The sequence below is a fragment of the Artibeus jamaicensis genome, unplaced genomic scaffold (genome assembly GCF_021234435.1).
Source record: "Artibeus jamaicensis isolate MK-2021 breed Jamaican fruit bat unplaced genomic scaffold, CSHL_Jam_final scaffold_916, whole genome shotgun sequence".
Classification (NCBI taxonomy): domain Eukaryota; kingdom Metazoa; phylum Chordata; class Mammalia; order Chiroptera; family Phyllostomidae; genus Artibeus; species Artibeus jamaicensis.
In genome coordinates, this window is record NW_026522059.1 from 42,762,827 (window position 1) to 42,786,383 (window position 23,557).

The window sequence follows — 23,557 nt, forward strand, 5'->3', positions numbered from 1 at the left end:
GTGTCATCCACCTGAACTTTCCTTCCCATGCCTGAAAACTTGGGCTCTTTTCTTCTACCCTGAGGACCTCGGGCTTTGTCTAAGTGACAAGACACAGTTGTGTTGACTGTAGTTACGGCGCCGGTGATGGTGGAGATCATGACGGCGATGGTGGAGATGGGGGGTGCCGATGGTGTAAGAGAGCGCAGGCTGAGCGGGCGCGGGGAGCAGGAGGATGGACCCCGGAGGCGGCAGAGAGCAGGGTGCGGGGCGGGGAGGGGGTTTAGATGGAGTGCAGGGGGAATTGCAGATGGGAGCTGTCCACACACCAAAGTGCTGAAACGCCGCAGACATGGCATCGCAAGAGCCGGAGGAAACCCGGGGATGCACTACGAATACAGAAGGGAGAAAAAAGGCAACAAATACCTTCACACGGCCGCCCAGCCTTGCTTTGGGAATGTGTTTCTGCAGGTGTCCTCGTTGCTGAGCTGAGTAGGTGAGATCCCCTATTCTGGCAGGTTCGGGCTCAGATTTCTCTAGAAAGCTGTGAATGAGAGAGCCCCGGCTCCACGGGGCTGTGATTTGGGTAGGAGGCGTGTGAGCCAGAGACTCTGTCCTTCTATACTGAGCCTGGCTTTCCCCTGGGTCCTAAATGCCTCCGCACCATTTTTCTCTTCAGGTCTGTCAAGACAATACTAAGAATTATTGTAATGTTGCAAGAGCTAGGACAAAAAGTGCCGGCACCATCACACATCACCCTCAGTCCTAAAAACAGAATATTTTAATTAGGCTAATGCAACCTCTGAAACAGATCAGAGGTATATGTTTGTGTGTGTGTGTGTGTGTGTGTGTAAATACAACAGATGAGAAGGTAAGTACCACAGGCTAATAGGAAAAATAATATATTATTTTATTATCAAATGTGGTAAGAAAGTGAACGATTTGGAAGACTTAAAGAGCCATCCCACTAAAATCAATCCCACATAGAACAGACACAAATATAAAAGTTAAATTATTTTTTAAAACTAGGAAAACATAAGAAATATTTTACTGATCTTAGGGTAGAAATGGATTTTTTTAAGCACAAGAGGAATAGAAGCAATCACAAAGAGATCAGTAGTTTGAGTACATAAAAAATCCGTTTGGAGGTAAAAACATCATAAAAGCATAAATGTAAACACTGCTGGGAAGATTACAACAAATTTATGTTTCATACATAAAATATCACACCAAAAGAAAAACATTAATAGCTTAGAAGGAAAAAGAGGAAGAGCAAATAACAAAAAATCACTAAGGAAAGGTAGATGAATAAAAAACATTTTTAAGAATCAACCTTGTAAAGGAAAAAATACAATAAAAATATGAAAAAATTAACTTCATCAGTAAACAAGGATGTGTAATTTAAAATGGAACTGAGATGTAGTTTTGTCTAAAGTTTTACATCTAGTTGTTATCTCATATTGTGGGATAATAGTGAGAAACTGCAACCTTTCTGTAAATCTACTTCACAACATACATCAAGTTTCATAAAATGACCATACATTTAGACCCAATAATTTCACTTTGTGCACCCTATGTGGAAGATATAGTCAGCTGTGCAGATAAATATTTATATACATAAATTTAATTCATGAGCATGGAAACTGTCAAAAAACATGAAAGCATTAAAATTTCTACCTAGGCTTCCCAAGCACCTAGAAGTGTGCCTGGAACATCACAGGCATTAATAAGTATATGTTGAATAGGAGAATAAATGAATGACATAATCCTCCCACATGCAAATGTATTTTAGAGATTTTATGAAGCTATAAATTTCAGATAGAATGGTTATTCAAAAAAGCATGGCGCACCAAAATAATCTAAGGATGCTATAGAGTTTTGATCAGATATAAACTGAATTAAAGGTCTGCCTTCAACAGTACTGTTAATTATGGACATGACTTGCAAAGTGGCATCAAATGTAAATTTTTTTAAACAACAAAAATTCTCCAATTAATTTCCACTCCTATACTCCTTATTTATTCTTGATCCTGATCTATTTAAAAACTTTGTAGACTTTTCTTTTTCCTGTTATGTTAATTACTCTCTTCCTCCTTTTCTCTATTCCATAAGCATTAACAAAGACCAAGACCTAACTAAGTATTTCATAAGCTGATGATTTAAAAAACCCTTTTTAAAATTTAAAATAAACTTGGATACCTTTTTTGCCAGCTGATGTTCCCTTTAAGTTTTTATTTGCCATTAATTGTGACTTTTGAATGGCATCAGTGATAATATAGCCAAGGTTTATTTGTATTTTCTAAACTGAGGTAAAAAATTATATATTATATCTGTACTCACATATACAAGGTATTATCTATGTATATATAACTAAGTATATATATGTATATGTGTGTGTGTGTGTGTGTGTGTGTGTGTGTGTGTGTGTGTGTGTAGATCTATACTCTCCTTCCTGAGAACTCATTATAGAGGAAAACTATCTCTGCCTATGTGAGGCTGAGACATAAACCCAGAATGCTCTTGCTTGATCAGTGTGATAGGTCCCACCTAGTGTAATTACAAAAGATACTGGAAGCCAGAATACAGTCTATATTCCAAAAGTTTTTAAAGTGGCTTTTAAAGTTATATGCTTGCACTGATTCCGAGTAAAAAAATTAGTTTAAAGTAAGTCATTTTCATTGAAGATAAGAACCAGATATGCTACGCTAAAAGATTTACTTTTCCCCAAAGTGCCAGTGAAGGTGTACCATTTCCCTTAACATTCATAAGCATTAGCCTTGTATTGTTTGTGATAACACTTACCTTTCTATCCATGTACAATTCCTGTGAAAGATCAATGGCCCTTTACCGAGTGTGTGGCTTCACTGTGTTGAATCTCTCCTTTTGTTTTCTAGACCTATATTGTCTTTACTTGAAACTTTGGACTGCTAACTGTAAACCAGAGATGTCTGGATGGTTTTCTTTTATTAATCACTCTGATTGACATTGTGCTGATATTCTGTACAATCTTTTCAACCTCCATCTCAGCTCCTCACCTACAACTACCTATAGATTTGTTTGCAGAGTTTCTCCATGTGTCCCTTTGTGTCTAAGCTGCTGATGCCAAGGGTGGCCTGCTGCAAGCATCTTGCATGCTGCCTGACCTTGTGTCTAATGTTCCTGAGTCAGCTGATCATTTCTGTATTGCTTTAAAGGGTCCTGTTAATGTTGGATTTGCTGTGGTCTAGGTTTGGATGAGAAAAGTGTGCTTTCTGTGGGTTGGCCCATGACAAATGAAGGCTCTATTCATGTGGGCTGCACTGGAGTCTGAGCGTTCAGGTACAATGGGATATTATCCAGAGAAATATTGGCACTTATGAGAGAGAGAGATGATAGGATAATATCACAATGGTAAAATGGTGCTTTTCTAACTTTGATGTTTAAGTTCTGAAAAACGGAAAAGAGTAAGGTCAGGTTGCAAAATTAAGAGTATTTTAGTTAGCCATAATGATGTTTTGTTCTCCCCATAATTTTGTGATGTACCTCTTAATATATTATAAGAGATTGTCACTGATAATTCTATTAGCTAATGTGCAGGTCAATTTTGAAATTTTAGAGTTTCTATGAGTCAGGATCACCTAGTTAATGCCAAAGAACAAATTAACTCTGCAATGCCAGTAGCTTCCCAAAACAATGGTTTCTTTTTGTTTACACTGATTGGAGGTTGGGGCGAAAATCATACTCTGTTCTACCTGGTCACCCAGGAGCCAGAACAGGGAACAATCATGCCTGGAGAACTTGGGTCTGCTTCTCTGCTTCCACCTGGAAGTAAAGCATGTCACTTTCGCTCACATCCCATTGGTATGAACGAGTCACATGGCCCTCCCTATATGCAAGGGAACTAGGGAATATGGTCAAGCACAAAGATATTTGATGAGCAGTCAGTGCTTCCACAACAGTCACCTCTGGTGGTTACTAAAAATAACTTAGTTCTCTTCCCAACACATAAAGAACACTCAACCCAACACCAAAGATTCTTTTAGTTACTACAACCAGTTCCAGCATTCAGATATTTAAGTTTTATGCTGCTGTCTTATCTCTACCATATATCCACATGAAATCCCCTTGTTCTGGAGATATATAAACAAAAATATAAGTTATTTGCAACCCCTATCCCCAATATACCCAATATATAATAGTAGAAGAGGGACCGCTAACCACAAAACACTCCCAGTGAGAAAGGGCAGGTTGTGAAGTGACGCGGCAGTCACTTAGCCCAGCAGTTCTGAAATGACACTAAACAGATGTGGTGGAGACCTCCTCCACTGCTAGTAAGAGGATTTTTTTGGTTAGGGCCTCACTCTGGTCTCTGGAAAACACTTGCTGTCTCTTTGTTCTCCACAACCCCTGGCACCACAATCTAAGAAGTTCTTGTTTGTTTGTTTTTTCCCCATTATACTCCTTGGCCACATCCAAAATGTAAATTATAGAATATGCCCTTCGTTGAGATTAAGTTTTTAATTTTAGTTTCAATTTCTGTTTACTTGGGTCACAGCAAATTTCCAATTCTTTGAGTAGCAATATGCACTCAAGAAATCACACCGCTACATGGTAAACATTTACAAATTCCAGATTTTATTTCCTCAAAAGGCTAAATGGGTAAGAAAGCTTTATTAAAAGTGAGAAAGTGATGTACAATTTGAATTTCTGAATCTGTGAGACTTTCTTTGTCTTGACCACTACCAGATGTCTTCAGCTTGTTGTCATTTCAAGATTTTTTGGAAAGATTCAGGGAGCCAAAGTCACCATTGCTATATCACTGATGTGGCAGGTCAGGTGTTTCTTCCAGCTGGCAGTGGATGGTATCAATATGCCTCACATTCTATTCATTCGAATTTGCAAGATTCAGAGTTGTATCATTAAATGGAAATGATACTATGTTGGGAACCTCTCTGCCTGATTTCAAGAGCTGTAACTGCCTCCCATGGCTAAGGCTGAGTGAACAACCTCTGGAATGCAAGCCACAAGGAGACAAAGCTTGTCTCTAGCACCAAGCACTGCTTCTGCTTCTTTCCCTGCCCCCAGAGCATGGTCGGATAGTCCATGATGGGTAAGACCCCTCAGAGAAGGGGCAACCTAAGCCAGATGCAATAACGTGGGAGGCCATCGTGGAAAAGCTTAGGGGGGCTGCAACAAAGAGGAAGTGATGGACCCTTTCCCCCCAGCTATTTTGACATAGCCTGAGTCCCCATGTCCTCGAAAAGAAGTGCTTCCTAACTCTAATCTACTTAAGCCTGAAAACCTATGATGGGGGAGGCGGTGCAGCCCCTTGCCAGCTACAGCAGAATCCAGGGTGATCGGGCATAAGGAAGAGTTCCTAAAAGTCCTGTGAAGCCTGCTTTGCTAAGAGTACTTTCATTCATAAGGATACAAGCAAGAAATGAGTATGTCTCCCAAAGTTTCTGCAACCCTCTTACCTGAAAGACACTGACTCAGACTAAGCCCTCAAATTTCTTTGAAATGTTATCTATTGTTTGATCCTTGCCACCCGTATTTTTGTGTGTTACAACCCAATAAAAGCTGTTGAGGAAGGGGCTCTTTGCCCTCTCTGAGAGATTGGCCACCTCTCCTCCCCAAGCAGATCATGTCTTGGTAGTTTCACTTTCATCTGTGGTGAAGGGGGACATTTGCAGGCAAAGTTGCCCCCACAGTACTAAATTGCCATATACTAATATGCCCTGGGTAACATAGCCACATATTTAGCAAAGTAACCCATTTCCTTTGGAGTGACATAAAAAAACTTTAGATCAAATTAAGTTCACATATAGTGAAATTCCCATGTAAGGCAAGTGCATACAACATTTTAAAATATACATACTTCAACCTCCTCAGTGGTTAAGCGGTTCTTCAGTTCACTCCCTTTTCATAGGAGATTGAGGTCCATAAGTTATTTCAGTTTTCCACAGCTCACAGGATTTTTTTACTTCAAATACATAGATTCCTTGGAAGTATAATTCTCTGAAGACTTTAGAGGGGCATTGTCTGTCTGACTTAATCAATCTCATGTTCCAGTAGCCACACTATATTACTTTGGAGATATAGACCTTTGACCTACTATATTTATTTGTTTTTTTATCCCCAAACCTCTCTCAATATATTTTAGCTTCTCTGGAGTAGTAAGTGGTAAAGCCAGATTCTTTATTTAATCTTTTCCTTCAGAAATTCTAAACCATCGAGAGGTTTTAAGTAACTATGAAAGTCACATCCTTAATATAAATATTGCCAAAAATATTTGTTTTTAATTGACTTTTCCTCAAAAATTTCTTAAATTGATCTTTTACTTTGGGAGCAAAAATTAACTGGCTATTCAAAAATAACAGGGTCTTGGATTTCTGAAAGTCTCCATCTTCTTTTATTTTTACTAATAAAATCATTCATCTCCTTCTTTTTTCTTTACTATCTTGCAAAATGCATTAAATAATAACCTAGGCATACTACTAACACTTTTTCACACACTTTCCCATAGAGATGTGGATTCTTTAAGTATAGGATCTCATTCCTAAGTTATGGCAGGGGATGGTTTAACCAAATATTATACCACTGTGTAACATAGAATTGTTATTTTTCTTGCCTTCAATAAGTCTCCTAACCACATGTTAAGCCATTAACCAACCATTAAATCAGCACTCTACAATTTGTTTTTTAAACACAGCACTTCACTTTCAGGAGATAATAGTTTATGCTTCAATAGTAAATAAACCCAAAGATCTCAGATGCTCAACACAGCAAAGTTCACTTCTCTTGCTGGAGGTTCGGTGCTAGTTGCCAGGGAGATGGAGTGCAGGAGAGATGGAAGGGTTCCATTCCACAAGGTCAGACTCACGGAAGTGCCATCATTTGGAAAGCCATGTGATGGGGAAATGGGTACATGAGAATTCATACTTATAGTTCTTTCTGCCACACAGAAGTGACAGCTATCACTTCTACATGTACCACGTGTAGTCATAGCCCATTGATCAGAATAAGTCATTTGGTCCTCCTTGACTGCATGGAGCTGGGAACAGTGAGGGAAGCATTTGATTTGCAGTAGAATTTAATAAGAAAATGTAAACTTAAGCTCATTTCCACACTTGAGAGACTAAAAACAAAGAACTAACAACACATCATTATTTCTGATACTTATACCAGAGAATCATTTTGCAGGATCAAACAGTGGGAGGTGGTCAAGGTTGGAAATTCTTGACAGAAATAATAGAGGAAAGTAATTCACCCGGTATAGAATTTCTACTGTTTCAGACCAAAAAAAAAGCATAACCACTGCCTTTAGAATTATTACTTTTATGACTTAAAAGCAAAAAAATTCTCAGTAAACAACATCAGTGTGAAGAAAGAGCACACAATTTGGAGATAGAAGACTTCGGTTCAAGTCACTGTTTCTTACTCGCTGTGAGATCTCGGGGAAGTACTACAGTAAACACATGTTCTTTGTCTGAACACTACTCCTTTATAGCAAGTACTCTTCCCCCATTATTTAATATTCTTGTCCAGACCATGTCTTGGAAGGGCACTTGACTCTTTGGTAATTATTGCTGCAGTAGCCACAGTGGATAAAGAAAGTAGAAGAAAGTGAAGCTTGTGAGAGTTGGAGGCACATGAAAAGAGAGTCTTCTAGGACTCTAGAGAGTCCCATATTCTGTCCCAAGGTTTTGGTTCCTACAACTCTTCCTTCAACTGTCTGAGCCACATGAACTAGCCAATTAAGCAAATTTGAATTGGGTTTCCATCTTTGCTTATATTATCTACTATACTTCTATTTAATTTTTCTGACTTCTCCAAAATAGTTGGAGAAGTTCTTACTACTTAGACCATAATTTCCTTTTGAGGAAAGGCTACCTCTCAGAAAATAGGCCCTCTTAGTGAATACCCAATTTGGGGAAAAGAAAAATGAGAAATAGTGAGTTTAAGCAGCACTGTCCATACTAAGATTTGCCAGTGAGCTTTCCTACCATTTTGCCAGATTACTTTGAAGAAACACAACTTTTTCCACTTGTCTTCTCCTGTTCAGGGAAAAAATAAGCAATTGAGTATTAGAAAATATACACCTCAATTCCCACTAAACCTCTCCAAAATGGAAGTATCTTTTAGAGATGGATTATTCGGTATGTAATAACAACCTAGTATTAGTGTCTTTCAGATTGCAGAAAGATAGATCCACATTTTATTTACTTGATCAAGTGGGTGCTTACAATGGTACATAACTAATAATAAAAGTAATAGCAAAAATGCATTGAATTTTTACTATGCATAAGAAAGAGTGAAAATTTATAAGCCATATGTCATTGAATCCTTATACTTTTATTGTTTGCATTTGATCCAAACTGAGTCGTAGATTAAGTATGTGTCTGGATTATTTGGGCAACTGGGAGAATAACTCAAGTCTGTTCTAAGCTCAGTGCTCTTAACCACAATTCTAGTACACATTATGAATCCCACAAAAAGTGACCAATTTGGCCTCTTGGAAGGCTAAAAGGTTTCACCTCTCAATGTTGCTGTTGTGGTTTTTTAAGCAGGTTGTATCTTGGCTTTTCCCTCTACTTCCTCTGCTTCTACCAGCTGTTTTATTCTCTTCTCCTTTCTACCTTATCACTTCTGCTATTCATGCCATGTGTCTACTGCCACCTCACCTGTGTATTTCTCTGCTCTAATGCCTGAGATGTTCTGTGCATGTTGCATTCACAGTTTTGTAGAACCACAATCTGATTGACTCATTTAGTCATTATCAAATAAGGAGTAACCTCTCAGGTAAAATTCTTTCACAGGCTGATAGGATGATAGGCTGTCAGTTGCCTTTTTGCTTAGAAATAGCCCTGTTCTAAATGGTTGTGGCAAAGTTTTGCTAGAGAAACATGACTATAATGGACCACCAATAGACACTTTTCCCAAAATGGAATATGAGAAGTGTTCAGAACTTCATAGCTTGTTGCTCACATGTTGCTATATGTTCATAAACATCTTTAGGTTTTAGTGACTAAAATAGGCAAGCCAGCCACTTGGCAAGTTTCCTAAGGGTTGAGATGCAGGATCAGTATATTTTGGAGGGAAGAAATTCAGAAATCATCTGTAGTCAGGAGGACAGATTGGGATTATAGGGGATCAATGGCTGCTTTGAAGAGACAGGAGGAAGCGAGAGGACCTTGGCTATTGAGTGGATGATGAAACAGAAAGGCCTAAACTGGTAAATGAAAGGACATGCCTTTTATTACTGATAAAGTTAATAACAAATACCACAAGCTGAATGGCTTTGACAACAGAAATTTATTTTCCCGCAGTTTTGGAGGCTAGAAACTTGAGATCAAGATGTCCACAAGGTGAGTTCCTAGTAAGGTCTCTCTCCTTGGCTATAGATGACTGCCCCTTACTGTGTCCTCACATGGTCTTCTGTCTGTCCACACGTGTGTCTTTTTCTTTTCTTATAAAGATGCCAGTCCTAATGGATGAAGGCCCCACCCTTATGACTTCAGTGAAACTCAATTATGTCTTTAAAGGTCTATCTCCAAATGTAGTCGATTAGACCATCAACATCTGCATTTGGGGGTGACACAGTTCAATTTATTATACCCCAAAGTTTTTTTCCTTACCCTTTGGATCATGAACATCCCTGTACCCATCCTTCTCATTCTTATACAGTTCAACAATTAATGTTGCATTTCAGCTTACCTCATTCTTGGACTGAAGGAAGAACCACATTTCCTTGGTGTTTTCTAGAAATTTTTGTAATGATGTTGATTCTGCTCAAGAAGAGGAAATTGTGCAGAACAACTGTACAAACCCAAGTCTCTAGGTATAATTTTCAGAGCCTTTATCATTGTATTCAAGATTATAAAGAACATGCCTCTCTCTAGTGAGGTATAAGGTCACTTAAAGGGGAAGACTATGAAATGCAAATGTGCACATTAATCAGTAAATAACTGCTTATGAGGATGAAAGCATTTTAAAGTATATGATAAAAATACTTTAAAACTTTTTTTGAGCTCATACATTTGCAAAAAGGGGCTTCACTGCCATTAATAAAGAACCCAAGAAATTCATAGCTAGTTTCTTTTAAAATAAAAATACTTTTAAAGGTACTTTTCTTTAAAAATATGTGATTTTATTAATCACATATTTAATGATCTTATTATGCTCATTTTTCCTTTTTAATATAAAATATTTTAAGATAAAACTTATAATAAAATAGCTCTTCAATGCCAAATGTCAGCAACATGATTTCAAAAACTGGATTGGGCAAAAATTGGGCATTATTTTGAATTTCAAAAGAAAGATACTGTCTAATACAAGGTATAAACTTTATCAAGTATAAATTTAATTAGGTTCATTACTTATCTAACATATTTAAAGTATTCATTTAATTTAAAATTTATTCTTTTGCCCTGTGCTTTGAATAAAATGATTAAAAATGTGTACAGAAAATATTTAAGCATGCTGAGTTTTTACCCTATTTAAAAATAGGCTATTTAAAATTCATTCTTGTCTTCTACTCATGTAATTTTATGCTTCCATGACAAATACTATTATGCTAGATGAGGCCTCATTTCTTCTAATGAAAAGTCATCAATTTTAAGGTTATTAGTATTATTTTTAAAATACACATTAATCTTACCAAAAGTTTTGAGACCCTAAACCCAGGTAAACTATCTACTGGGTCTTATACTCAATGTGTTTAGCATATGAAATATATACATATACTTTATAAATAATCAACTAATCAGGCACACAACTTACATGTATATCTTACTGGACTGATAATTCATATTTATATTCCTGTGATTCAGTTATAGTACTACAAAAATATAGTTTCAATCCCCTAAAAGCTTTTAGTAGGTATAATAAGGAATCAGATGAGAGTTACAGTTTGGGAAATTAGTGCTACAAATGGGCTCAAATGTATACTAGGCACTGTGAGTTCTTTCTGCAAAACTGGATACATGTGGAATTATTCTTCCAGATGTTTTTAGAAAATAAAATAATTTGGTTCCTGAATCCACAACTTGTGAGTCCTTCCTCTGGGAGACTCTTAGGGAAAAAAAGAGAACTGGTCCTTGCAAATGGGAATAGAAGAGAGGTAAAGCAGAAGTTAGAGAAGCCCAGAGTTTTTGCATGAAGACTTGGGAAAGATGAGGAAGCTAAGGTGCCTCTGAGCCAAGAGTTGTCAAAGTGTAACTGGGATACAGAAGAGAAGCTGACTCTGAGCAATGACCTTGACATAAAGTCATTGCAGACAGAGCTGGGATGTCAGGAGATAGGAGACTGGGGTTAGGAAATACAATGAATGCTTTCTCAAGGCTCAAGTTTTTTCCATCTCAAATGTAACCTACATGACCTGCATTACAAATTCTAAATACCTAAAGTCACCTATGTCACAAAACAACTACTTAACTGTTTCTCCCCAAATCATGACAATAGAAAGTCCGCTCTTCCCCTGCAATATCCAAGAATCCCAGAGGCTAACGCCACCCAAAGGGGATGTGCAGAAGTCCACATTCAAAACAGCTAGAGTGCAGTTTGGTCCATTCCAGCCAATGTTCCTCCCTGCTGTATGCTATCCCTCGGATCCTGTCCTACGTGGGTGGGGCCAGGGCTGGCAATGAAGATACCTGACCCATTGCTGCAGTCAGTGTCCCAAGCCTTGCCCGAGGCCCCAGGAGCATAGGATTAGAAAGGTGACAACTATGCTTAGGGGCCAGGAGAAAGCCACCCTTAGTAATTCAAAGATGATTTCTTCTTCTAAGGGAGACTTACTAAGTCTTTACGTGGGACCTGGTCCTAGCCTTGAGAGGTTTGAAGAGGGGAAGTTGCCTCTACTGATTTCAAGGCTCCTGTTTCAAATGAAGAAGAGTGAAAGACAAGAGGGAATTTTAATCTGTGATGACATATAGCAACATATACAATGTGTAATTAACATTATTGGAGAATTTACAAAGTTGTATCCAAAACCTCCAAGTTATAAACTGAAAGAAATATTGAACATCTACTTTGAAGATAGGACATAGGTAAAAATGCTCACAAAAAGGAAACAAATTTATAAAGACCCTTCTCAAACTGGAGAAGAGTTGAGCCTACATGTTTTCTAGCCATCCAAGACTATTAAATAGAAACTAGTGTTACAGGACCTGTGATGTTATTTAAAGAAGTGTACAATGACAGAGGGTTTTCTTCTCTTACTGGGTTGTTTTTGCTGCTTTGCTTAGGGGATGTGAAAACTTTCATGAGAAGACACCATCTGATTTTGCTCACCACTATGATTATCAGTATTTGTTGAGTGAATGAGTTTATCTGAGACCTTAATCTTCCTTCTAATTCTGTTCTCCCTGTAAGACCTTGATTTCCCCCCGATGAAATTGTGGAGAGCAAAAGAAATAATGTATATAACACACTTAATGGGTACTAACATTTGTGGTAGCTAAAAGTAGTAGTTGAGTGAAAGGAGAGGCCTTCCAACCCCCACTCCAAATCATTCCCTCTACATTCATCCTTGGCTTTGTTCTGTATCATGAAGGGACTCATCAACATGTGTAGGTATATTCCATACAACAGAGGTCATCCAAACTCACTCCTAACCAAGAGCACAGGCATGCTTGGGAAGTAAGGCATTTGGAAGAGATTCACACAAGCCCATCATACATGTTTGAGGGCTACTTAGACAAGGGAGGTGGGAGAGATAAGGAAGATATACCCATCCTGGGTGCTTGGGACATGGAAAGTTGGTACAGACTCTGGGTGGGCATGTTCCTGGGTCCCATTACCCCCTCATCCAAGGGGGGACAGTATGCACATGGCCAGGGAAAAAGCTCCCACTACCCATCTCTAAGGGCAGGGCTGGTACTTAGAAAATGCTTGGTACATAGTAAGTGCTATGTCAGAGGTGGGTGAGGAGGGGTCCCTGAGCCAGCAAGATCTAACTCCAATCAAATTGACTGGATTAACATACATGAAGCACAAAGACATAAAGAAAGAGGAGTTTAGAGTATGTTGTATAACGAGATTAAAAAAGGAGAACTGAAAGCCGAATAAATACAGCCACAGCTACCCACAGCATCAGTGAAGGAACAAGACAGCAGAGGAAGAAAAGAACTTGACATGGAACTGAGAGAACAGCAGAGGCCAATGGTAGTCACCCTTCCCTCTGATCTACTGGATCATTGGACTGAAGTCAGATTCCCTTTCCTCAATGACACCACCTTCTATATAAATGGTCCTCCCTGGTTCTTCCAACTCATTGTGTCTCTTTTCTGTGTTTTATACATTAAATAAACTTTGATTATTTTTTCAAAAAGCATAACCTTATTATTTTCAGTGGTTTTATTTTTTCATTTTTTTCTTCCAATAATATCACATGGACTATGATAAGTACTTATATCAAATACAAAACTTATTAAGTCATAATCCCTTGTCCTTGAGGTGAACAGAGTCAAATAAGGGAGCTAAATAATTATAGTACAATCAGATAAATGCTGAACACAAGTATAAAAAATGCTGTGGAGCACAGAGGAGGTTTAAAAACTAACAGTCTAATTTAATTAAGATCTAAAAACAAACAAAAGAATATTGCCAGAATTACAACTTTCCTGGCATATAAATCAAGGGTTTCTTCAGCAATCTCTCTAACTCATATAGATATCCTGCTGGGACTGTTTGAGATCACCCAGTGGAAGAGAAAAGAAAGGGATAAACAAAGAGGAAAGAAAAATATGAGAAGTTAATTGATCACCTGGTGACTAAGCAATAGGATGGGAAGAAACTGAAAATAGGATTTAAGTAAATGGTGTATATTAATGGCACTGTTTGGACCAAGAATAATGGAAACGTGTATTTTTAATTGCCAGTCAGGACTTTGTCCTTCATTCTGTGGGCACCTTCCCTAATGATTAGTGGCTTTTTCCAAATATCTGAGAAAACCCCAAGAATTATTGTTCTCTTAATGAATGATTAACACTGAGTCAGAATGTACAGAGAACCCAGAATTCTCCTAGCTAATCCTTCCTTTCTTCCCTTTTATGTTTCTCTAATGCAGTTATGGCCCTTGATTTTACCATTATAGTGATTTATTTTTTAAATGGTTATAAGGATTCTTTTTAAATTTTATTTAGTTTTTTTCAAGTACAGTTTTTTGTCTATTTCTCCCATCCCAGCCCCCCCGCCCCTTGCTCCCCACCTCCCTCCCATTTCCACCCCCCTTAGTTCTCGTCCCTGTATCCTTCCTATTTGTTCCTCCAAATCCCTCCCCTTTTATCCCCTTAAATTCCCTTCCCTCTCATCCCCTTAAATTCCCTTCCCTCTCTCCTCTGGTCATTGTCCCCTTGTTCTCTATTTCAGTGTCTTTGTTTTTATTCTGCTTGCCTGTTTGTTTTGTTGTTTAGCTTCCTGTTGAAGGTGAGATCATATGGTATTTGTCTTTCACCACCTGGCCTATTCCACTCAGCATAATGCTTTCCAGTTCCATCCATGTTGTTGCAAAGGGTAGTAGCTCCTTCTTTCTCTCTGCTGCATAGAATTCCATTGTGTACATGACTCAACTCTAAGAAGACAACCAACCCAATTAAAAAATGGGACAAGAACTTGAACAGACATTTCTCCAAGGAGGACATACAGAACATCCAGAGACACATGAAGAGATGCTCAATATCGCTAGCTATCAGAGAGATGCAAATTAAAACCACAATGAGATACCACTTTACACCAGTCAGGATGGCTATCATAAACAAAGCAACAAACAACAAATGTTGGAGAGGTTGCGAGGAAAAGGGGTCCTTAGTTCACTGTTGGTGGGATTTCAGACTGGTATAGTGATTTATATTATGAAGTATTACTGCTTCTTCTGGCAATCTAAATGATCTTTCTGAAATGAAGTCGTGTTGACCTACAGAAATTTTGCATGAGTCACATCATGGCTAAAAGAAAATTTCTGAACGCGCCATGGGTTTTTACTTTTTTATTTCCATTCCATGGTTGGTTTGTCTAAGGGATCAATGGCATTTTAAAGGCAAGCACCTTCTAGAGGTTTACTCGGAAATTATGACTTTAAGCTTCCGAAAAGGAATTCCATAATTTGATCACTTTTTACTGACTGCACCTTTCATTGTGCAAAACCCAACATGTATGGGGGTTGAACACAAGACTCAAAAACCAAGATTTCATAAATACCCAATGATTTCACGTATATGCAGAATCTAAAGAACAAAATAAACAAACAGAATAGAAACAGGCAGATACAGAGAACAGACTGACAACTGTCAGAGGGGAGGAGGTTCAGGGGCTGGTGGAAAAGGTGAAGGGATGAAGAAGTACAAATTGGTAGTTACAGAGTAGTCAGAGACCTGTGTTGCAGATGGGGAACATGGTCTTGGTGGCCATGCATGAGGCCGGGAGGGTGCTTGAGGCATCAGGGGACCACTCTGTAGGGTGCATGGTTTTCTAGCCACTGTGCTATGCCTCTGAGAGTGTTACAGAGTGGTGTTGAATGTAAACTGTAATTGAAAAGAAAGTTATACAAATTACAGGCAAAAAATAAATAAATACTTATGATTCTTGGTGGGTGGGGGAGGGGGAGCCCAGTTTTCTTCTTTGATCAGATTACTCAACCTCCTGAATTAAGCTTCCTTTTTATAACTTCTTCTTCTGAAACACTGTGGTGACTTCATAAAAGTATGAAATGTTATGTTAATGACCTAGGTTTGTAGTTGGTTCTGACTTGAGTCTCTCAAAGAAATAGAGCTACACATGAAGTGGAGAGGACCCTAGATAGAAAATCAGGATATTTGTGAGGGAAAAAGCTTACAAAACACATTGCTCATCAGTTATCTTGAACAAATCATTTACCTCAGAGTTTTTTCATTTCCTTACAATGAAAACTGGGTCAGAGAATGAGCTGTACTTAGGTGCCAGCTATGTAATGGAAATGCGTGAATGGGCTCAGCCATCAGGTTGTGACAGTGGTGGATGGCATGATGGGTAGAGATCAGTCTGTCTTTCCTAAAGGCATTTTAAACCAAAGTTAAAGAAATGAAAACAATCTGTAGGCACAATTATACCTGGATGTCTGTTTGCAGTCTCTGGGTTAGATGGTATTGCTCTCCCTTCCCAGCCAATTTCATTTTGTAGTCCTTGTTCCTCTGGCTTGAGGTCAAAATCTCTGGTCATCTTAGCTATTCCCTGTTGGCAAATTGGGCATCTTTGAAACCTCATTAATTCTTTGCACCACCAGAGAGCCCGTCCATGAATTACTTACTCAGTTGCACTCTATATATATTACTCAATGATTGCAGTGTTTAAAGCTGACAACCCTATTTGTACTTAGAGAAATGAACAGTCTGTAATATGAATTATGAAGGTAAAAGAGACTACGAATGTTAATCAATTTAAGAAAGTAGCACCAAATTTTAAAGAAATTCATCGAGGAAAAAAACATGTATCTTAAGGCAGTTTTAAGTTACCCAACTTTAAAATAACCAGTGATTATGTAATTCTTTGCCATGATGTATCTTCAAAATGGAGATAAATTCTTGGAACCAGAAAATCAATGGCAGTGTGATGAAAGAGGAAAGTAGCAATTTCCTTGCTTTTATGAAAACATCTCAAAGTAGCTACAAGTTAAAAGACACCCAGGTGCAAATAGTAATGAGCCCACTAATCTGAATTTGGTTAAGACAGAGGAGGGAAAGAAAGCAACAGGAGAAAAGTTTAAAGGAATTAAGCATGTCCTTGATCAAGTGATTCATTGGGATAGAGAAATGGCATTATCAATAACTGTCAAGAAGATTAAACTCAGGGAAATAGAGCTAATTTCAGCTGGAATCAGTGAGTACGTCGAGCAGCCACTCAGGGAAAATAGTCAAAGGCTTAATCTAATCTAAGCAAATGGCAACAAAATAAAATGGATTTCTTAAAGTAGCATTCATTGACAGAACGTCTCTCATACCCTTTTAAAATTACTTCCTGGTGCTTAGCACAACAATGGGTACAATGAAAATACTCCATAAACTAACTGTTGGTTATCTATCTGACACCCTGGGAAACACTGAAAATAATCTGAATGTTGTTTTTAGAAATTTTTAGCCATTAGCCATTTCGAATTCTTACAAGTTCGAACTGACTCTCCTTTCACCAAACAGCTGGCATAGGGACTTTTATATTGTGCTGTGTAACTACCAGGGCCCATGAATGGCAGTGTCCTTCCACAATTAATCTATCAATAATGAATTAATTAATAGCCTTTTTTATGCCCAACCCTAAGATAGATTCCCTAATAGCAGCGAGCAAACTTTCTTAAATAAATTAACTCAAAACGGCAATACAGTTACAATAAAATGAAGCGTATTTTATGGGTCTTGAAATATAATTATGCTAACTTGGAAAGCTCATATTTGTTATCCATATAAAAAGGCAATAAACTCAAATTAGCTAGGTACCTCAGTCATGATGATCATTTAACATATTTGCAATTGAGATGGATGTTCAGATTAGTCACAGGAAGAGGAAAATCTAAGCTGGCATGGAAAGTTGTTTGTTTGTTAGTCACAACTGTTTAAATAGTATAAAGAAAATATAGGAGTTTCTATCTTTCCAGGGTGAAGATAATTTTCCCCATAACATTATAGTCAGCTATATACTCCATACTAAAGGATAGGAGACTAAGCAGGGGTGGTCACCCCTAAAGAGAAGAAGAAAAAGTTTTAAAAACATGGCTGTGTGTATGTGTGTGTGGCGGGGGAGTGTTTATGACATTTTATTCTGTTTTGTTTCTACTGGTTTTAATTTTTAAGTACAGTCAGGAGTACAACACAGATTTAGACACATTTATAAGGTGTTAAATATCTGCTTGAAAAATAGGATATTCTATTTTTAATAATACCCTTTGATTACATGGATATTTAGCCTCCTGAAAGTACTAAGACACACAGTGGCACACTAATCTCATCTTTATTCCCATCCCACACCAGGGGGTGTGAAGGATTGGGTGGGAAACAAGGGAACTAAGATCTCAGGAAGACCAAGGCGTGATTTTTTTTCTGTAAGTGAATAAGAATGAAAGTAGATGGTTGAAAGATAATTCTTTTAAAAATAATTTTTATTATGTTCTATTATAATTGTCCCAATTTTTCCCCTGTTGCTCTCCAGTGCTCTAACCACCCCCACCCACAGTCAGTCCCAACCCTGTTGTCCATTTCCCTGGGTCATTCATACTAGTTCCTTCCATCCTTTGCTTTGAACCATTAGCCCTTCTCCTACCCTCTGGTCACTGTCAGTCTGTTTCTTGTTTCCATGCCTCTGGTTCTATTTTGCTCCTTTGTTTGTTTTGTTCATTAGGTTCCTCTTACAGATGAGGTCATATGGTATTTGTCTTTCATTGCCTGACTTATTTCACTCAGCATAATGCTCTCCAGTTCCATCCACACTGTCCCCAAAAGTAGTTCCCTCTCTTTTTCTGCTGTGTAATATTCCATTGTGTAAATGTACCACAGTTTTTTGATCTACTCATTTCCTAATAGGCTCTTAGGTTGCTTCCAGCACTTGGCTATTATATTGTGCTGCTATGAACATTGGGGTGCATAGGTTCTTTTGAATTGGTGTTTTGGGATTCTTAGGGTATAATCCCAGTAGTGGAATTGGTGAATTGAAAGGCACTTCCATTTTTGTATTTTGAGGAAATTCCATACTGTTTTCTACAGTGGCTGCACCAGTCTGCATTACCACCAGCAGTGGACTAGGGTTCCCTTTTCTCCACATCCTCACCAGCACTTGTTGTTTGTTGATTCGTTAATGATGGCAGTTCTGACCAGTGTGAGGTGCTATCTCATTGTGGTTTTAATTTGCATCTCTCAGATGGCTAAGTGATGTTGAGCCCATATGCCTATGGGCCCTCTGTATGTCCTCCTTGGAGAAGTGTTTCTTCATGTCCTTTGCCCATTTTTATATTAGATTGTTTGTCTTCCTATTGTTGAGTCATATGGGTTCTTTATATATTTTGAAGATCAAACGCTTGTCTGATGTATAGTTGGCAAATATGTTTTGTTATGGCAAATATCCCATATAGTTGATTCCCTTTACATTTTGATGATGTCTTCTTTAGCTGTGCAGAAGCTTTTTAATTTAATATAGTCCCATTTGGTTTTTTTCCTTTATTTCCCTTGCCCTAGGAGATATAGCAGCAAAAATATTGCTGCATGGGATATCCAAATTCTTACTGCCTATGTTTCCCTCTAGGACTTTTACAGTGTCATAGCTTATATTTAAGTCTTTTATATATTTTCAGTTTATTCTGGTTTATGGGGTAAATTGGTGGTCTGATTTCATTTTTTTTTGCATGTACCCATCCAGATCTCCCAATTCCCTTTATTGAAGAGGCTAATTTTACTCCATTTTATGATCCTGCCCCCTTTATCAAACGTAAGTGACCATAGAGACATGATTTATTTCTGGGCTCTCTATTCTGTTCCATTGATCTATGTGTCCTTTCTCATGGCTGTTTTGATTACAATGGACTTTTAATGTAGTTTAATATCAAGTATCACGATTCCTTCAACTTTGTTCCTTTTTCTCAAGATTGCAAAGGCTATTTGTGGTTGTTTTTGGTTCCATATAAATTTTTGAAATATGTGTTCTAGGTCTGTAAAATATACCATTGGTATTTTAATAGGGATTGTATTGAGTCTATAGATTGCTTTGGGTAGTATGGGTGTTTTAATTATGTTAATTTTCCAACCCATGAACACGGTATATGCTTCCATTTATTTATATCTTCCTTAATTTTTTTCTTCATCATTCTGTAGTTCTGTTTCTGAGTACAGGTCTTTTACCTTCTTGGTTAAGTTTATTCCTATGTACTTAATTTTTCTTGTTGCTATAGTAAGTGGGACATTTGTCCTGGTTTCTCATTCTGATATTTCATTGTTAGTGTACAAGAGTGCCATCATTTCTGAATATTGACTATGTATCCCTCTATTTTGTCAAATTCATTTATTAGGTAGAGTAGTTTTTGGTGGAGCCTATGGGGCTTTCTGTGTACACTCCCATGAATGACAATTCCATCCTGACCATCAGCCGCCCACTCTCAGCCTGAATGCCTTCTCTCTCCTAAGGTTCTATCTCTGTGGCCGGAAGTCAGCACACAGTGGAACTGATCATGTGCTTCACCATAGCAGTTTTTTTTTTTTTTTGCAATGAGCACTGGAATTCACCACTGATAGAGTTTCAGTACTAAAGCTACAATATTTTGACTAAAATCACAAACTGCAATTTATTTTTATTCCATAGCAAATATCCACTAGGCACTTCTCATGTACAAGGCACTTTTTAGACACTTGGTAAATGTCAGATTTTTAAAAAATGGATTTATTAAAAATAGACTTTATTCAAAAGGATTCTTGCCAGAGAAAGAAGGAATTATTGCAATAGGAAGAGTGGTGTGACCATATGATCTGTAAACACATCAAGGGTGAGGCAATAATGGTTTTATTTTGTGGGAAAGAGTAAAAAAGGGTAGAAAGAATCAGACATGTGAGATCGGGGTGGAGTGGCCTGATCAGATTACAGATCAGAGAATGTTTTACTCTTCGGTCCACATGTTCTCACCAGTCTGCTGGCTCAGGCTGAGGGTGTGCTGGAGTTGAGAGGCCTGAGGGAAGGAAAGAGCATTAACCAAAGTTTAGTTACCAGGCACTTCATTCAAATTGACCAGTGGAGACAAACAGTTCAGCTAATAATTTGTGAGGCAAAGAATGGGAATTTGGAGAGTCTGTGTCTGGCAATGTTATATGTGAAAAAAGTAGGGTATGCAGGAGTCTTATTTAAGTCATTTGGGGATGATGCTTCTGTGAAAGTAGAACATTTATGAGAATTCAAAGTATGAGGAATTTCTTAGCCTTCACCATTTTCTAGGATAATAAGAATGAGGTCAAGTTCAACATTGTCAGGGCATGGCAACAAAATAAGCAGAGTGGATCCCCATACTCAAGGACTTAACATATCAGGGGAAATGATGAACAGGACACCTTAGATCTGTCAGTATGGTCATTTCAGATCCGTTATGCCTGTGAATAAAAAAGAAGGCTATAACACTGATGGGAAGTGACTGGCAGAGGAGGCTTCTCCTGACTGTGAAGACTGTGAAGGTCTATGGGAGAGGGGCCATTTGAGCTGAGAATTCAATGATGCAAAAAAACAATCACGGGAAGCTAGACTAACCTGACTGAAGTAGAGAGAGGCAATGAGATTGGAAAGGAATACATGTGCAGAGCAGATAGGTTTTGTAGGTAAGGAGTCTAGATTCTGGCTGTTCTTCAGAGGATGGACATTGAGCAGAGGGAAAGTGAAGACAGAAGGCAAGTTAGGAAGGGCCCAGAAATACAACCGAAATAGTAAAATGGTCTGGCCTGAGGTTGTGGTACTGGCATGATGAAAAGTAATTACACTCAGTGTGTGCTTTGGAAGTAGAGTGACAATACTTGCTAAAGCAATTTAGGTGATACATGAGCAAATAATAATGATAATAAACCCTTAAAAAACTATAGTGTGCCAGGCACTGTTCTGAGTGCTTTACACATATTAAGACATTAAATCTTCATTTAAAAAATCTGAAAAGATAGGTACCATATTGTCTCCATTTTAAAGATAAGGACACTGAGATTGGGAAGACTTACTTTTACAAAGTTGCAGAGCTAATAAGCAGAGTTGGGATTTGAACCCTTGTGGACTCCAGTGCAGAGTTCAGCATGCACGGTTCCTATGACTTTGGTCTGAGGCATTGGGTGAGGGTTCTGCCTTTAGTGGAGATAAAATAAATCTTAGTGGGAAGTGGATTTAAGGGGAGATTAGTGCTCTGTGGAGGCCATGTTAATTTTCTACTGCCAACCAAGTGAGGCATTGAAAATTGAAAATCTAATTGAAAAAGTGTTTGGAACTCAGGGAACGTTTCAATTTGTAGCAGTAACTTTCAGCATCTTCAGCATATAGATTGTATTTAACATTGTCGGACTGAATGAGATTGCTGGGAGAGATAGAGAAAAGAAAAAGACCAAACCTGGACCCTGGGCACAGCTGTGGTTTAGCAGTGAGACTGCAGGTCTTCATCCTCTATTCCAAGTTTTCTTGATTTCGGCATGAGGGTACATGTTCTGATAGTTCCTTCCATATGATTGCAGCTTGAAGAGAAACTAGAAAGTGTACTGAAAGTTAATTTGCAATTATTTGGGGTGGGCTATCTTTTTGTATACAGAAAGTTTCACACTCAATTGCTCTAAGTATTACTGCCTTCTCAACCTAGGACACTGCTTTGTTACCATACAGGATACTCACTAGTATTAGAGCCCTAGACCACATTGTAATTTACTCAGTGTTTTCATATCTACCATCTATTTGACCTCCATACCCACCCCATGAGGAAGGGAGGATACTGACAATGATAACCCTGTACTGATGAGGATCTACTGCTTAGAGAGACTGAATGTCTCACTTAAGCCTATATTGTTAAATAGCAGAGCTGGGTCTCAAGCCCACAACCTGCACTACCAGACACTATGCCCTCTCTGCAACACCACACATGCTCAGCACACACAGTGTGCTTCATTATAGCATTTGCAGCCCCCATTCATTTTGTCAAAAGAGAAAGGGAGAGATGCGAACACTTAATTTTATCTCTCCTACTAGCCAAATGTCTTTGGGTCAATAATGCTGAACCAAGACATCCTGGATTATAGATGAGAGCCTTTGAAAGGAGTCATCAGAAACCAGGCAAACGTCCCCCTGCAGATAGAGATCCGCCCAGTGGGGCTTTATTACTTTGTTGTACATAAATTCTTAAAGCATGAAGCACACCCTTTTTCACATGTCAATACAAAAGTACTTTAAAAAGTCAACTAAAAATAGTCTGTGGATTTTTTACCACAATTGTACATTTGCAATACTAAAAATAATTGAGAGTTGATACTCAACCAAAAGCATGCACATAGAAGACGGCAACATGGGAAACCCTCTCCTGTGGGTGCAGGTGCAACAGCCAGGAAGTTTTAGCAGAAGTCTTTAACAAGCTACGGTAAATATGCCTTGGTTTCCAGGACCTTGTGCCAGTCCCAAGGGCTACACTGTCAGAGACTTTCCTGGGTCATTTTTTCACCTGTCAAACCTCCCAGGGAGATCCCTGTCTCTTGCTCCTCCTCTTTCAAATGCCAGCTGATTCAATCACTAAAATGTGCATTCATCTTCCTGCCCTGGGACAGTGCTGCCCAGCAAGTTTAACTAAATTGCCAATAAAACCATATTAAATCACCGGCAACTCCACCTCCTCTCTTTCCCGCACCTTCAGCAGGAGCACATGCATGACAGGCTCCCAAAGCAAACTGTGCTCTTTGCTGCTGTAGCTCTGAACCTTCTGACAGACAGGAATCAGGAAAGGGCAAGTCAACCAGAAAGGTGAAATCACTCTAATGCCTGCTGCCTTGTTACCCAACACTGCCTGCAGCCTAGGAGGTGAAAAGTTGTGTGTGTCAAAGGAAAACTTGCCTTAATGAGGTATGGGCTTCAGTTAGCAGGAGAAGGGTGTGTCTTA

The 23,557-nt window shown here is 38.4% G+C and overlaps 1 long non-coding RNA gene across 1 annotated transcript; it reads right to left on the reverse strand.

Moving 5' to 3' along the window:
- Window positions 1-20,450: 20,450 nt before the first annotated feature.
- Window positions 20,451-22,148, reverse strand: LOC128626760 (uncharacterized). The gene is made up of 3 exons (XR_008390825.1): window positions 22,034-22,148; window positions 21,654-21,774; window positions 20,451-20,629 (listed from the first exon to the last, which is right to left on the reverse strand). It is a non-coding gene; the product is annotated as an uncharacterized LOC128626760 (long non-coding RNA).
- Between the last annotated feature and the right edge of the window lie 1,409 nt (window positions 22,149-23,557).